We start from the raw sequence: 16282 nt of genomic DNA, 5'->3' as shown, positions 1-16282 counted from the left end.
TTCATTGCAGTGAGTGGCCTTCTCATGGTGGTGGCTTCCCTTGTTGCGGAGCATGGGCTCTAGGTGCTCAGGCTTCAGCAGTTGTGGCATGCGGGCTCAGTAGCTGTGGCTTGTGGGCTCTAGAGTGCAGGCTTAGCAGTTGTGGTGCACGGGCCCAGTTGCTCCACAGCATGTGGGATCTTCCCGGACCAGGGCTCGAACCTGTGTCTCCTACATTGGCAGGCGGATTCTTAACCACTGTGCCACCAGGGAAGCCCCCAGGTGAAAGTTTTGAGTCATTGGAAGGAGACATATTCTGGGGTGGAAAGGAGACGGTCCCAGCCAGGTGAGGTGGGCCTGGAGTGGAAGGAAGCTCCAGACAGAAACACCTAATAATTTGTTTGCTGTGATGGGACCCAGGGTGGTGCTGCAGGAGGCTGCTCTCAGGAAGGACAGTTCTAGGAAGAAGGAGGGGAATAAGGCAGGGAGCCAAGTCAGAGGAGGGCTTTTCAGATAAACCACGAGCCTATAAATATAACTTCCCAGGGCTCAGCAATTGCTAGTGTCTGCAGCCATGAAGTGATCACAGTTTCACCCATGTCCCCTGAGTTGGCAGGCAGATTCTTAACCACTGCGCCACCAGGGAAGCCCTGAAAAGCCATCCTTGTATAGAACTAATGGATAGCAAACCCTCAGCACATGTCAGGCCCTGATATATGGTAACTGCTCTCTAAATACAAGCCAATATCATGATTATTATTGAGCAGAAAGCTGCCTTTCCCAAATATTTAGCCACTGGCCCAGTGCTGTCTTTAAAAGCAACCAGGGGACTTCTCTGGTGGCACAGTGGTTAAGAATCCGCCTGCCAACGCAGGGGACATGGGTTTGAGCCCTGGTCCGGGAAGATCCGACATGCCGTGGAGCAACTAAGCTTGTGCACCATAACTAATGAGCCTGTGCTCTAGAGACCACGAGCCACAACTACTGAGCCCACGTGCCTAGAGCCCATGCTCCGCAACAAGAGAAGCCACTGCAATGAGAAGCCCGCACACGGCAACGAAGAGTAGCCGCCGCTCACCACAACTAGAGAAAGCCCACGTGCACAGCAATGAAGACCCAATGCAGCCAAAAATAAATAAATAAATAAATAAATTTAAAAAATAATAATGCTGTAAAGAATAAATAAAAAATAAAATAAAAGCAACCAGGTCCGTGTCTGATCCTCTTTGTTCTCGTTTCCACAATAAACATCCTCAGTTCCTTCCAGCAGATCTGATACAGCATGGCTTCCAGACACACCACCATGGCTGCCCTCAATAGACAATTAGAATTATCAGTGGCCCCTTAAAACATTTTAAACATGGTACCCAGGCTTGAATCTAATATCTCAGTTATTATCTGACCATCCAAGAATATAGTGGAAAAGTACTCCTTAAATTCTCTTACCCGTTCATACACAAATCATTATGCTAAGCATGCGTGAAATGCTGGAGATTCGAAAATAAATACAACATAGTGCCTGCTATTTGCAATTGCCCCAAATGGGGCTACTTATCATCATACTTGAATGGATCAATAAATCATGGTCTATTCACACAATAGAATATTACATGGCAATGAAAATGAACTATCTACAACTGCATGCAACAATATGGATGACTCTCACAGATGCGATGATCAAGAATGCCAGACACAGGGTCTTCCCTGGTGGCGCAGTGGTTGAGAGACCGCCTGCCGATGCAGGGGACACGGGTTCGTGCCCCGGTCTGGGAGGATCCCACATGCTGCGTTGTGGCTGGGCCCGTGAGCCATGGCCACTGAGCCTGCGCGTCCGGAGCCTGTGCTCCGCAACGGGAGAGGCCACAACAGTGAGAGGCCCGCGTACCGCAAAAAAAAAAAAAAAAAAAAAAAATGCCAGACACAAAAGAGTAAATACTATTTTTGATTTATTTTTTTTAATTTACAAAAACAGCTGAAGCTATTCTATGCTGTTAAAAGACTGGACAGTGGTTCCCCTGAGGAGGGAGATGGAGTGTGTAAGAGAACACATTATTGCTATAATGCTTAGTTTCTATATCTGGGGGCTAAGTGCATGAACATATTCAGTTTGTGAAAACTCTGTGAGCAATACATTTACAATATGTGCATTTTTTTCTGCTTGACTGTTACATATTAATAAGAGGTTAATGGGGGAAAATATCATGCATAGGATCAAGTTAATTGGAGGAGACAGAGAGCGAGATAACTTTGGTTCCACAAGGTAAATGTGGTGATAGAGAAATATACAATGTGTGTTACAGCCATACAGACAGAAGAAGGAGCAAGCAGCTGAGGCTCAGGGATGGAATAGGGTCAGTGAGATCTCCTGGAGGGACTCTAGAACTAAACAGGAGCTGAACATCATTCTCTGAGACTGAATACTAGGAAAGAAAGTAAATCTTGTTTTAGATACACTTATAGAGAGAGGGCTGAGATGTTAAAGGCACTCACCCCTGAGGGCCTCGTTTGTTCCCTGAAGTAGAAAGGCAAGATAGGCCACAAAGATGAGAGTGGAAGTGAAATGTGAGAAATGAACATGGTGACAGTTTAGAATAACTGGGGAATGAGAGCCAGAGCCAACCAAGGATAAGTAGAAATAATTTGATGGGTGGTACAGGGAGAGCCCATCAGAGCTACAGACCGTGAACTTGGAGTGGGGCCATTCTCACTGGTGGGTGGCCTTTTCAAGAGCATAAACAGAAAGTTCAGGGTAGCTTAAAAATTCAGCCATTGTGTCTGGCCAGGAACAGAGAACATCAGTTGTGTGTGACCCCACTCCCTCCTGTTTTCCTCTCACAGCTCTGATCGTTCCTCAGCCTCACTGAGGGTTCCTCTTCCTCTACCCAACACTTAAGGATAGGTGATCTCTAGAGTCCAACTTTGAACCTGGCCTTTTTTTTGGTCTACCCAAATCCTAAGTTTCAACTACTACTGGTTGTCGATCTGATGTGTTCCATCTCCAACTCAGAATTCTCTGAGCTCCATCCCTATATGTCTACTCAACATGATCAAATTCAACATGTTCATCAACTCAGCACGTTCACAACTGAACTCATTATTTTCTTGCCCACGCTCTTCCATCTCTATCCCTCTCCTTCCTTCTGAGTGTTTCCTTGGACAGCATCACCATCCACTCAGTTGCCCAAAGCAGATGCCTCGGCCCCCTCATCCTCCTTATCCAATCAGGCATCAAGACCATCAGTCTCCAGGACTTCCCTGGTGGCCCAGTGGGTAAAACTCCACGCTCCCAATGCAGGGGCCTAGGTTCGATCCCCGGCCAGAGAACTAGATCCCGCGTGCATGCCACAACGAAAAAATTTGCATGCCGCAACTAAGAGTCCACATGCCGCGACTAAGAAACCTGCATACTGCAACTAAAGCCCTTAGTGCTGCAACTAAGACCCAGTGCAGCCAAAATAAATAAATATTAAAAAAAAAAAAAGACCATCAGTCTCCCTTTTTAATAACTCTCCTGTCTGAGGCAGTGTCTCCACCCCCGCCATCACTTTCTCAGTTTGGGCCCCGCTCTGTTGCAAAAGCCTTTGACCAGTCCCCCTGACTCTAGTCTCATATCTCCTCTCCATCCTCCAGCCCGCTGCCCTGGTGACCTTCCTAAAACCCAAACGATTGGTCACAATGCCTTCATTAATGCAGCTAAAACAAGACAGTCCTGTGTCAGGACAAACCATAATCTCCCAACTAAGGGATCCCTCTTCTCCTTCTTCTTTATCCCTCCACGTTCCTTGTCCGTTTCTAAAATATTTATTATTTTAAAAGTCTTGTATTCACATAGTATTAAAAAAAATCAAATAGTATAGAAAAGCATCAAATAAAAGGCAGAAGTTATCTTTTCCTCCTTCCAACCCCCGGAACCATTCTCCAAAAGTTACCACCACTTCTTATGTACCCTTCCTGAAAGAAAAAGTCTGCATATATCTATTTTTTAATTTAACACAAATGAGATCGTATTGCTGTGCACACTGGTTTATTTTTTTAAACAAAACACATCTAGAAGATCTTTCCATGCCAGTATATACAGGTCTACCTCATGTTTTAATGATTGCATACTTTTCCATTACGTGGGTGTATTTAACTTATCCCCTGCTGATGGATGTCTAGGTGCTTTCCAGTTTTTTTGTTATTACCGACAATGTTGCAGTGAACATCCTTGTACATAATTTTGGCATAACTTTGCCAGTACATTCCTAGGGCAAATTTCTAGCAGTAGAATTTCTAAGTCACTGAGAATAGGCATTCAAAATGTAGACAGACATTGCTGAATTGCCCTCCAGGAGAGCTGAATCTGTTTATGCTCCCAGGAATAGTGTATGAGGGTGCCTATTTCCCCATAATCTTGTGAACACTGGGCATTACCAAACTCTTGTTTACCAATCTGATGGATGACAAATGGAATCTCATTGTTTTGTGATGCATTTCTTTTAACTACGAGTGAGGGTGAATACATGTCTATTACGTGTCTATTCGCTATTTGTGTTTCTAGTAGATTTTCACATCCTCTGCCTATTTGGTGGTTAGTTTGAGTCTGGGTGTGTGAACAGTTGTCTCTCCCAGGGAAGTTAATAGATTGATAGAACTCCATGAATTTCAACTTTGCCCAAATAGGAGCCTCAAACAATCGAAGATTGAGTGGTCCCTGAAAGTTTAAGTAAGGATCTACTCCTGAAGTTTTCTGTCCAGTGATGCTTGGCCCAGTCAGCTGACCACACCTTACTTCTTATGCAAGCATCACCCCAAAAAAGAAGCCGCATATCTATCAGCAAATCATTTCCATTCCCTTTTCCTCTCAGGTCCTGGACACCATTAATCTACTTTCTGACTCTATAGATTTTCCTATTCTGAATATTTCATATAAATAAAATCATAATATGTGATCCTTTGTGACTGGCTTCTTTCACTTAGCATAATGTTTTCAAGGTTTGTCCACACTGAAGTATGTATCAGTATTTAATTCTTTTTTATGGCCAAATAATATTCTATTGTATGAATATACCACATTCTGTTTATTATTGATAGAGACATTTGGTTTGTTTCCAACTTTTAGCTATTATGGAAAAACTGCTATGAACATTCATGTACTAGTTTTTGTGTGAACATATGTTTCAGCTCTCTTGGGTATATATCTAGGAGTGGAATTGCTGCGTCATACAATCATCCTATGTTTAACTTTTTGAGAAACTACCAACCTGTTTTCCATAGTATCTGCACCATTTTACATTTTCACCAGCAATATATGAGTGTTCCAATTTCTCCACATCATTCTCAACACTTGTTATTATGTCTCTTTTATTATAGCCATGCTAGTGGGCATGAAGTGGTATCTCACTGTTTTGATTTGCATTTCTCTAATGACTAATGATTTAGACCATATTTTCATGTGCATATTGGACATTTGTGATCTTCTTTGGAGAAATGTTTATTCAAATCCTTCGCCTATTTAAAAGTTAGATTTTTTGTTTTTTTATTGTTGAGGTGTAAGAGTTCTTTGTATATCCTGGATACTAGACCCTTGTCAGATATATGATTTGTAAATATTTTCTCCCACTCTGTGGGTTGTCTTTTCACTTTGCTGACGGTTTCCTTTAATGCAGAAAGGTTTTTAATTTTGATGAAGTCTAACTTATCTATTTTTACTTTGGTTGCTTGTGTTTTTGGTGTCGTATATAAGAAACCATCGCCTAGGGACTTCCTTGGTGGTGCAGTGGTTAAGAATCCACCTGCCAATGCAAGGGACGTTCAAGCCCTGGTCCGGGAAGATCCCACATGCCACGGAGCAACTAGGCCCGTGTGCCACAACTACTGAGCCTGCGCTCTAGAGCCTGTGAGCCACAACTACTGAGCCCATGTGCCACAATTACTGAAGCCCACGTGCCTAGAGCCCGTGCTCCACAACAAGAGAAGCCACCACAATGAGAAGCTCATGCACCACAACAAAGAGAGCCCCCACTCGCTGCAACTAGAGAAAGCCCCGGTGCAGCAACGAAGACCCAACACAGCCAAAAATAAACAAATAAATAAATAAATTTTAAAAAAAGAAACCATTGCCTAATCCAAGACGATGTAGATTTACTCCTATGTTTTCTTTTAGGAGTTGTGTAGATTTAACTCTTACATATAAATCTTTGATCCATTTTGGGTTAATTTTTCTATAGGGTGTGAGGTAAGGGCCCAGTTCCATTCATTTGCACGTGGCTATCCAGTTGTCCCAGCACCATTTGTTGAAATGATCTTGGCGCCTTTTTGAAAATCAATTGACCATATGGGGACTTCCATGGTGGCCCAGTAGATAAGACTCCACGCTCCCAATACAGCGGGCCTGCATTTGATCCCTGGTCAAGGAACTAGATCCCACATGCACGCCACAACTAAGAGCTCACATGCTGCAACTAAGGAGATGGTGAGCTGCAACTAAGGAGCCCTCCGGCCGCTACTAAGACCCCATGCAACCAAATAGATAAATAAATATTTTGAAAAAAGAAAGTCAACTGACCATAGATGTATGGGGTTTATTTCTGGACTCTCATTCCTATTCCTCCAAACTTTCCTTAATGTGCTTTGTTACTTTTATACATATATATATTTTTTTATACATATTAAAAAAAAATAAGCCTAAAAAATAACTGTAAAGAAGAAGGGATAGCTGTATTCGTGCTCAGCTCCCAAGAGGAAAACCTACACGGGGTCCACTTACTATTAGACACTGTCTTCTGTGATTTGGTTGCTTGGAACAAGAGCAAAAGCTGAGAGGTATACAAGTCTTCAACACCGACTCCCTCCAGTTTATGTGCTCCCAAGTGTGTCTGAGGGAACGTCAGGAGGGAAGCATGGCAGGAGGCCAAGGGGAGAGGGTCAGAGCCTGGCAGTGTCATTGGTGGCAGCAGTGGGCCAGAGTCCAAAAAGAGGGCAGTCTGTACACACCAGGCCACATCTACAAGGCGTGGTTTGTGAGAGATGGTTCTCAAGGCCCAGCCAGAGTCCAGAAACCATGAATTTAGTCCAATCTCCAATTCTCAATCCAAAGGAATGCCTAGGGCAATATCTCTGGAATAGATACTGTGGAATAGGATATATCAGAACACTGTAACTTAGGCTGGGACTGTGGGCAGTATCCAGGGTGTGGGCGGGGGGCGGGGTTAGGGGGGAGGGATCGAGGGGGAGAGAGGGAGAGAGAATGAGAGAGAGCAGTCTATTTTGTAAAGTTTGTATATTTAAAAAAATTAAAATTCGGTGGTCTCCCTAGGGACAAATGACTTCAAAGGACCAATTAATGGAGCATGGTGGGGGGCTGTCCTTTTCAAAGAGGGCTCTGCAGTGGTGCTGACACCTCAGAAGCAGGTTGTCTGGTATTTGGGACCTTCCCATGAGACCTGTGCCATAGAAAATGCCTACTCTACCTGGGGAAGCTAGGCTGACTGGACTGAAGCAGGTTCCTCCACCACACTCCACACCCTAGAGATAACTCACTTTTGTTGTTGCTGTTAATATTATTTTTAACTTACAGAAATAAGTGTTGCAAATTTTTACAATTTTAAATAACACAGGAGTGAATACAGGAAAAGCATAAATCTCACCCCACAGAAGTAGCTGCTATAAAGTTTGGTGCTTAGACTCCTAGTATTTATTCTATGAACCCAAACATATTATATATATATATATAAAAATGTGTGTATATATATATATACACACACACACATACACACGCATTTGTACTTACACATATGCAATAATTTTTACAAAGATGAAAATTGTTTCAATTTTTTTTATACAGAAGAATATCACAGACCTATTTTCAATCCATACATATAATTGTACCTCATTCTTTTTATTTTTTAATTTTATTTATTTTTTATTTATTTATTTTTTACTTATTTTTATTTTTGGCTGCATTGGATCTTCGTTGCTGTGAGTGGGCTTTCTCTAGTTGCGGCGAGTGGGGGCCACTCTTCGTTGCAGTGCGCAGGCTTCTCACTGCAGTGGCTTCTCACGTTGCAGAGCACGGGCTCTAGGCGCGCAGGCTCTGTAGTTGTGGTGCATGGGCTTAGTTGCTCCGCGGCATGTGGGATCTTCCCAGACCAGGGCTTGAACCCATGTCCCCTGCATTGGTAGCTGGATTCTTAACCACTGTGCCACCAGGGAAGCTCCTCATTCTTTTTAATAGCTGCATAGTATTCCATTGTGAATGAATGAATGAACAATTTTTCAATTTCTCTGCTAGTATCCATTTAAGCTCTTTCCATATTTTTGCTATTACAAAAAATGCTGATATAAACACACACAACATAGTTACACATCAAATGCTAATATTTCTTTAGAATAGGTTGATAATAAAAACAAAAATAAACAAATGGGACCTAATGAAGCTTAAAAACTTTTGCACAGCAAACGAAAACATAAACAAGACAAAAAGACAACCCTCAGAATGGGAGAAAATATTTTCAAATGAAGCAACTGACAAAGGATTAATCTCCAAAATTCACAAGCATCTCATGCAGCTCAATATCAAAAAAACAAACAACCCAATCCAAAAATGGGCAGAAGACCTAAATAGACATTTCTCCAAAGAAGATATACAGATTGCCAACAAACACATAAAAGGATGCTCAACATCACTAATCATTAGAGAAATGCAAATCAAAACTACAATGAGGTTATCACCTCACACCAGTCAGAATGGCCATCATCAAAAAATCTACAAACAATTAATGCTGGAGAGGGTGTGGAGAAAAGGGAACCCTCTTGCACTGTTGGTGGGAATGTAAATTGATACAGCCACTATGGAGAACAGTATGGAGGTTCCTTAAAAAACTAAAAATAGAACTACCATACAACCTAGCAATCCCACTACTGGGCATATACCCTGAGAAAACCATAATTCAAAAAGAGTCATGTACCACAATGTTCATTGCAGCACTATTTACAATAGCCAGGACATGGAAGCAACCTAAATGTCCATTGGTATATGAATGGATAAAGAAGATGTGGCACATATATACAATGGAATGTTACTCAGCCATAAAAAGAAACAAATTTGAGTTATTTGTAGTGAGGTGGATGGACCGAGAGTCTGTCATACAGAGTGAAGTAAGTCAGAAAGAGAAAAACAAATACCGTATGCTAACACATATATATGGAATCTAAGAAAAAAGGTTCTGAAGAACCTAGGGGCAGGACAGGAATAAAGACGCAGATGTAGAGAATGGACTTGAAGACACAGGGAGGGGGAAGGGTAAGCTGGGATGAAGTGAGAGAATGGCATGGACATATACACACTACCAAATGTAAAATAGATAGCTAATGGGAAGCAGCTGCATAGCACAGGGAGATCAGCTTGGTGCTTTGTGTCCACCTAGAGGGGTGGGCTAGGGAGGATGGGAGGGAGACGCAAGAGGGAGGGGATATGGGGATATATGTATATATATAGCTGACTTACTTTGTTATAAAGCAGAAACTAACACACCATTGTAAAGCAATTATACTCCAATAAAGATGTTAAAAAAATAAAATAAACAAACAAAAACTCAAAAAAATAAAAAGAATAGGTTTCTAGAGGTGGGACTGCAGGTTACTAGGGAATGTAAATTTAAATTCATGAGATACTATAAAGGGTTCTTAACTTGTAGTATATGGTTGAGCTTCAGAAATTACATATTCAATTATGTGTGTGTGAGTATATGTGCTGCATATTTCTAGGGAGAGATTCCCAGCTTTCTGCAGACCTACAAAAAGGGTTATGAACCACTGTGCTGCAGGGAGCTGGCATTTCCCTGTGGCTCTGGACCACAAGCATTGAATTTGCAGGTTTTGAGCAATTTAACTGAGCAGGAACTTGTCCAGCAAGGGCCACTTCCTGTCCAGGTCCAGGGTCACCTGCAAGGAGAGCAAATAGTGGCATCCACCAAAATGTCTTGCCCCTAGAGTAAAGGTGAAGCGCCACAGACACATAGTCCTGTGTTCCTGGATGGTGCTTAGGCTCAATTGGATGAGGTATGTCTGGTCAGCTGGTGTTCTTGGATCTCAGGTTGGGAGGCCCTCTCCATACCGCCTATAGCTTCATCTCTAGGAAGTGAGGGCAGTGGCCAGCCTCCAATCTGCTTCACCACCCCTCCTCGCCTGTGTTGCTCCCACATCCAGGGTCCAAAAGCCCAGCCAAGTGGGACTATTCCCTGTCAGGCTATTCCCAGAGACTCAGGTCTGTAGTAGTCCACACACAGGGGTCTTACACTCTGCAGGGCTGTGGGCTTCATCAGGGAAGACTTTTAGGGACTTACAAGTTCATCCCAATCCTCAGAGACTGAAAGCATGGCTGCCTTCCAGACAGGGCACAACTTGGACCCTGACTTTTGAACTGCAGCGTTAACTATAACTTTGCAATGTTTCCAGTAGCTTAGTGGTTCTCAACTGGGGAGCCCATTTTCAGTTGTCATAACCTGTGGGGGCGGGTTGCTACTGGCATCTAGTGGGTAGAGGCCAGGGATACTGCTACACGTCCTATAGTGCACAGAATAGTGCCCTACAACAAAAAATTCTCCAGCACAAAATGTCACTGCCACCAAGGTTGGAGAAACCCTGCAAAATATGTGATTAATAGCATCTACACACTATTTTGGACTGGAGAGTTATTACAGTATTGATATTTCACATGCTACCTGGACTTGGCTCACATGAAGTTTCTGCTTTCGCAATCACTTTTACGTAAACTTAGAGAAATCTATTTCTTTCTTTTCTTTTTTTTAAATTGAAGTATAGTTGATTTACAATGTTGTGGAGAAATCTATTTCTAAACAATCTGAGGATGAATTCTTGGAATACCCTTTCTTCTCAAATGGATCTAGGTAGATGTTCTTCAAATTTCTATGGCTTTTTAACTCCAAAAATAATTTTTAAAAATTATATGCTATAAGCATATTTTTAAGTAGACAGCTAAAGTTTTTCACCATTAAGAAATGGCTGAAAGGTTGTATCTTTCAACACATTGTAAATATTGGCATTTAAAATATAATAAGCCATCACTCTTAAGTAGATCCAATGGAATCTAAATATCACAGAGTTAATACCCACTATCATTCATTTAAAAATAATGAACAATATGGGACTCCCTGGCAGTCCAGTGGTTAGGACTCTGCACTTTCACTGCTGAGGGCCTGGGTTCGACCCCTGGTCAGGAAACTAAGATCCCACAAGCTGTGTGGTGTGGCCAAAAAAAAATTAAAAATAGACATAATGAACAATAAATAAATAAAAATAAAAAGTACATGAACAGGGCTTCCCTGGTGGCACAGTGGTTAAGAATCCGCCTGCCAATGCAGGGGACACAGGTTTGAGCCCTGGTCCGCGGGAAGATCCCACATGACTTGGAGCAACTAAGCCCGTGCGCCACAACTACTGAGCCTGCACTCTAGAGCCCGCAAGCCACAACTACTGAGCTCGCGTGCTGCAATTACTGAAGACTGCATGCCTAGAGCTTGTGCTCTGCAACAAGAGAAGCCACCGCAATGAGAAGCCCGCGCACCGCAACAAAGAGTGGCCCCCGCTTGCCTCAACTAGAGAGAAAGCCTGCACGCAGCAATGAAAACCCAACACAGACAAAAATAAATAAATAAAATAAATAAATTCATTTAAAAAAAAACAACGTACATGAAAAATTCTTCTTTAATAGTGCAAAAATTTGTATTATTTCTTTTTCTCTGTGAACTCCAATCTACTTCCCCAGCAGAATTTTATACTAGTGTAATATATTTTATATTTTATCTTGAAAGTCTTTTATTGATCACCCTATCACCTATTCTGTACCAAAATATGCATATAAATTGAAATACATATATCAGAAAATGTTTATTATATCTATGAGTCTCTAAGAGTTAGCAAAATTTCCTTTGGCTGGACTTACTAATAATCAGTAAACGAGTGATCAAAATAAATATATCCTAATTTTTTATAATTATCAATCAAAAAAGGAAAAACATATAAACACACATGTGTGTATGTATACTAGTTTAAAATCCATGAAAGAATATTACTTATTGCTAGAAAGAGACAGGGTTCATTACTGATCTATTTTTCATTTTTATAGGTATAAGCACTGAGCAACCTTGTTTATATAAATAAGTAAATAGTTAGGGAAGGGACTTTGTTAGAGCAATTTTACTAAATGTCTTTAACTCTTTCTGAGTTAAATGCCCCAAAACAACAAACAATCAAAAGCCACATAAGGATCAATCATCAGAAAAACGAAAGCTCCACTAAAGGCCAAACTAATGGGGGAGCTAGAGACGGAGCTTCCTGTTATTTAGATTCCTCCTTCTACCCTCCCCTCCTCCACACCTCTTGTTTTTCCCAAACTCACTATACAAGTGAATTAATTCATTTCCCTATCAATGAGGTTAAGTATCATTTCGTACGTTTGCATTTCCTCCTGGGTGAATTACTCACTTATACTCTTTTTCCTAGTTTTCATGGGCTGTTTGTCATTTTCCCATCAATTGGTACTAAGCCTTTGTCTGTCATATGCATTGCAAATGTTTTCTTCTATTGTTTGCCTTTGGATTTTACTTGCACAGTAATTTTTCATTTTTATGTAGTTAAGTCTATCAGTCTTTTTTTTCCTTTGTGGTTTCTAGATATTCTCCTACCCTTCTCATACTTCTCACGTGAAGTTTTGACAGCCATTTGGAAAGTAATCTGACTGTAACTACTAACGTAAAAATGTACATATCCTTTGTCTCAGCAATCCCACTTTGAGACATCTCTTCCACAAAAATAAAAACACTGCTTCACAAAAGTATATGTACAAAGATGTTACCTTCATCAGCATTGCGTGTATGGCAAAAATGAGAAACAACTTGAATACCAACCATTAAGGCAACAGTTGAATGAATTGTATGGAGTCACAATATAGTATGTTTTACTGTTATTAAAAAGAATGATTTTGCAGAACAATGTGAATGTTCTTAATGTCACAGAACTGTATACTTTAAAATGGTAAATGTTATGTTTATCAGAATTTTTTTAAAAGAGAAAAAAAATAGAAAGATTTCTATCTCTATATAGTGTCCTGGAGAAATGGCCATGAAAATTGTTAAGAGAAAAATCCATGTTTCAGGTAAATGTGTGTGTGTGTGTGTGTGCGTGCGCGTGCATGTTTATAGAAAAAGGTATGGAAGGATACAAACCAAATTTTATAGTTAATTACCTCAGGGAGTGTGAAGTATCTATCCTATGACTTGTAGCAAGGAACATGAATTTAGAGCTCAGATCCAATTTCAAGTCCACTACTGATTTGGTGTGTGACCTGGGAGAATTACATGTTAGTTCCTTCATGTATAAAATAGGAAGAGAAATAATATATGCCTCACTGGAATTGTTGTGAGGCACAGATATTAGAAAAGTGCCTGTCACAATAAATTATAGATGTCGTCATCATTATATTATTGTCTCCTTCAGTGTCTTCTTCATTGTACCCTATGCATTCTTCCATCCCTCTCTACCTACTGGGATTGTTAAAAGATCTGATTATCAGGAGAGAAAAACAGAGAAACAAAAACAGATTACAAGAAGCCTAACACTGAGGGGATTCACATAGTACTTGTTTCAGAACCCACTAGAGCTAGTTTGCTTCTGAGGCCATGTCTGAGCTTTGGCCCTAAAGAACTGGCACAATTTTGGAGACGTCTGGCCTAGATTTCTTTCCTCTTGTCCTGTCATCACATAGAAGGTAGTCTGGAAAGCTTAGGAGCTCTCTTCTCAACATCTCCACACTTTACTATTGCTTTCTGATATACCTAGTGTCATCTCCCTGTTTTCCTGTCAAATCAACAGCTTCTTGCACTGCACATGCTTTCTCTTACTTACTGGTACTCTCTCCTTAACTGGCAGATGGATAAGACCTGGAGTCATCATATTTGCTGAGTCCCACACACCAGTTTATCCAATACCAACCTTGCCTCTTTCATGGAACTACTGCCACATTAACGTTCTTTGGTTTGAGATCCCGAGGCTTTAGGCGATTCGATTTTTTCTATGTGTTTTGCAACATTTCACATTCAACAAATCTCATTCATGTTAAATATGAAATAAACCAATAACTCCTCCTAGTTTATTTCAGCCTTAGGGCACTAATGTATGGAATCAGATACCTCATTCCTCTCAGAACAGGATGATGATGAGCTTCCCTGTTAGTAAAGAGCTCTCAGCGTTATAAATTATAACGCTGGTGACTAAAACAACGCGGTGGCTCTTTTCATTGATTTTACATGATCCCCAGGGTTTCTCATTTCTCCGCTTCTTTGTGCCATCCCTTATATTTACTCATCCTTTCCTTGTGTCTCTTTCCCTTTCTCCCTCTCTTCTCTCTTCTTCTCCTCCAACAAACATTCTTAAGCACCTTCTGTGTGTCAGGCTCTCAGCAACAAAGCCTGAGCAAAACGGACCACCTTCTTATTGTCATGGAGCTTACAAATCTAATTGGGAGTTGGGACATTCATCAAATAGTCACCAAATCTGTATTTCAAAGAGCACTGAGTGCCATGTAGGAAAACACAGGACCCTGTGAGAAATCTGTGTAGGTGAAGATTTCATCCAGAAAGAGGCAGCTGAAGGCTACATCCAGGAAGTGGCAGCTGAGCTGGGTGGGAAGGATGGGGAGGAATTAGCCAGGCGTCTTCCCTCATTTAGAGCTATGGGTGGGCAGAGACCAAGACTGTCATGGCACCAATACTGGGTCTGCTTGACAGAAACGCTTGTAAATATTTGTGGGAGGAAGGGACAATGTGAAACATATAAATCAATGAAAATGTGCTTTGTTTTGAGCATAATCAATTAAGAAATTTAACTGTTAATAGTCAAAAGAATGCAAAGTAGAAGACAAAAAGGAGAGAGTGGCACAAGAAGAGGTTAAAGAAGTAGCAGCCAAATCACACTGAGGCCTTTAAGGGTATGTAGGGATTTTGGTCTTTATTCTAACAGCAATTGGAAGCCACCGAAGGGGTATTTTTTACAGCTAACTATTATGTGCTAGATACTGTGCTAAAGACTTTGCTTGCATGATTTTGTTTAATTCTTGATGCAATCCTATGAGAGTATGATTATTACCCCAATTTTACAGACTGAGGACCCTGAGGAGTAGAGAGGGTTAGTTGTTTGCTCAACACTGTTAATAAGTGGCAGAGGCTTGACTCCAAAACCCCTACCCTTAACCATTAAATTACATATGCTAAGAACAAGAATGAGCAGGTAAGCAAGTATGAACAGCTGATTCTAATCTCCTTGGCAGGAACAACCCCATGTGGAGTTGTTAGCATAGGGGTATCAGGGTTTAATGACCTAATCATTGAATTTAATCTCCTTGCTCTGACTCCATATTAATCAAATAACTTTACATTCTAGCTTCCCCTATAGATTTTTCTGCTGGAAGATAATGCACTGAGCAGCCTACACATGCAATTTGTTTCAGTTGGGAATTTTATCCCACATTGTAAGTTAACAAACTGGCATTCTGCTTAAAAAAAAAAAGTGAACTACTCTAAAACAAACAAGAAATGATTAACGTCTTACACAGTTATTTTTCCATAAGTTAGTTTGAAAAACAGAAACAAATATAAACATCTATATTGTCTCTTTTGTGATTTAGCCTTTTCTTGTTCCCTGCTTTGAAGGACCATGGATGTGGTCATAAAGTCTAGAGATGGGCCCTTTTTTAACGTTCTTTGTGAAAGCCCCAAGCACAGCCCAGGTGCTTCCATTGTTTCCCAATCAGTAAACCCACCTTTCCTCCCGCAAGCCGCGGAGAGGACTGTTCTTCCGAATTCACCTAATTCTCTGAGCGGTAAGCAGCTGGAGGCTGCTGCGAGGGGTCTTATTCATCTCCCCAGGGTAACGTGCATCCTATCCTAGGAGCAGGCGGTCTTCTAATAACATCATTAAACCCGAAGTTCATGCGCTCGGGGCCACCGCGACAGCAGCAGCCCCCCGGCCCCGGCCCTGCACCAAGTCCGAAGCCCCTGTGCGGGACGGAAGTGACACCGGCCCACCCGCCACTTGTGGGCTCCTTCCAAACGGAGAGCCATGAAATCGGTCCCCGACTCCCGGCTCCTCGTTGGCTCAAGTTTGGTTTTGTTCTTTTCCCTTCTCTCCCTATAATTCCTTTAAATGGGCAAACCTGGCACAAACGCAGGTGGACATTTTAAAGTGAAAGCTTCAGGAAACAGACCATCACCTTGTCAAGAGATCTGCTGAATCACATACAAGGGCG

The sequence above is a fragment of the Delphinapterus leucas genome, chromosome 13 (genome assembly GCF_059928025.1).
Source record: "Delphinapterus leucas isolate spDelLeu-1000000601 "Yukka" chromosome 13, BTC_Dleu_Yukka2, whole genome shotgun sequence".
NCBI lineage: Eukaryota > Metazoa > Chordata > Mammalia > Artiodactyla > Monodontidae > Delphinapterus > Delphinapterus leucas.
Note: the sequence above shows the minus strand (reverse complement) of the source record.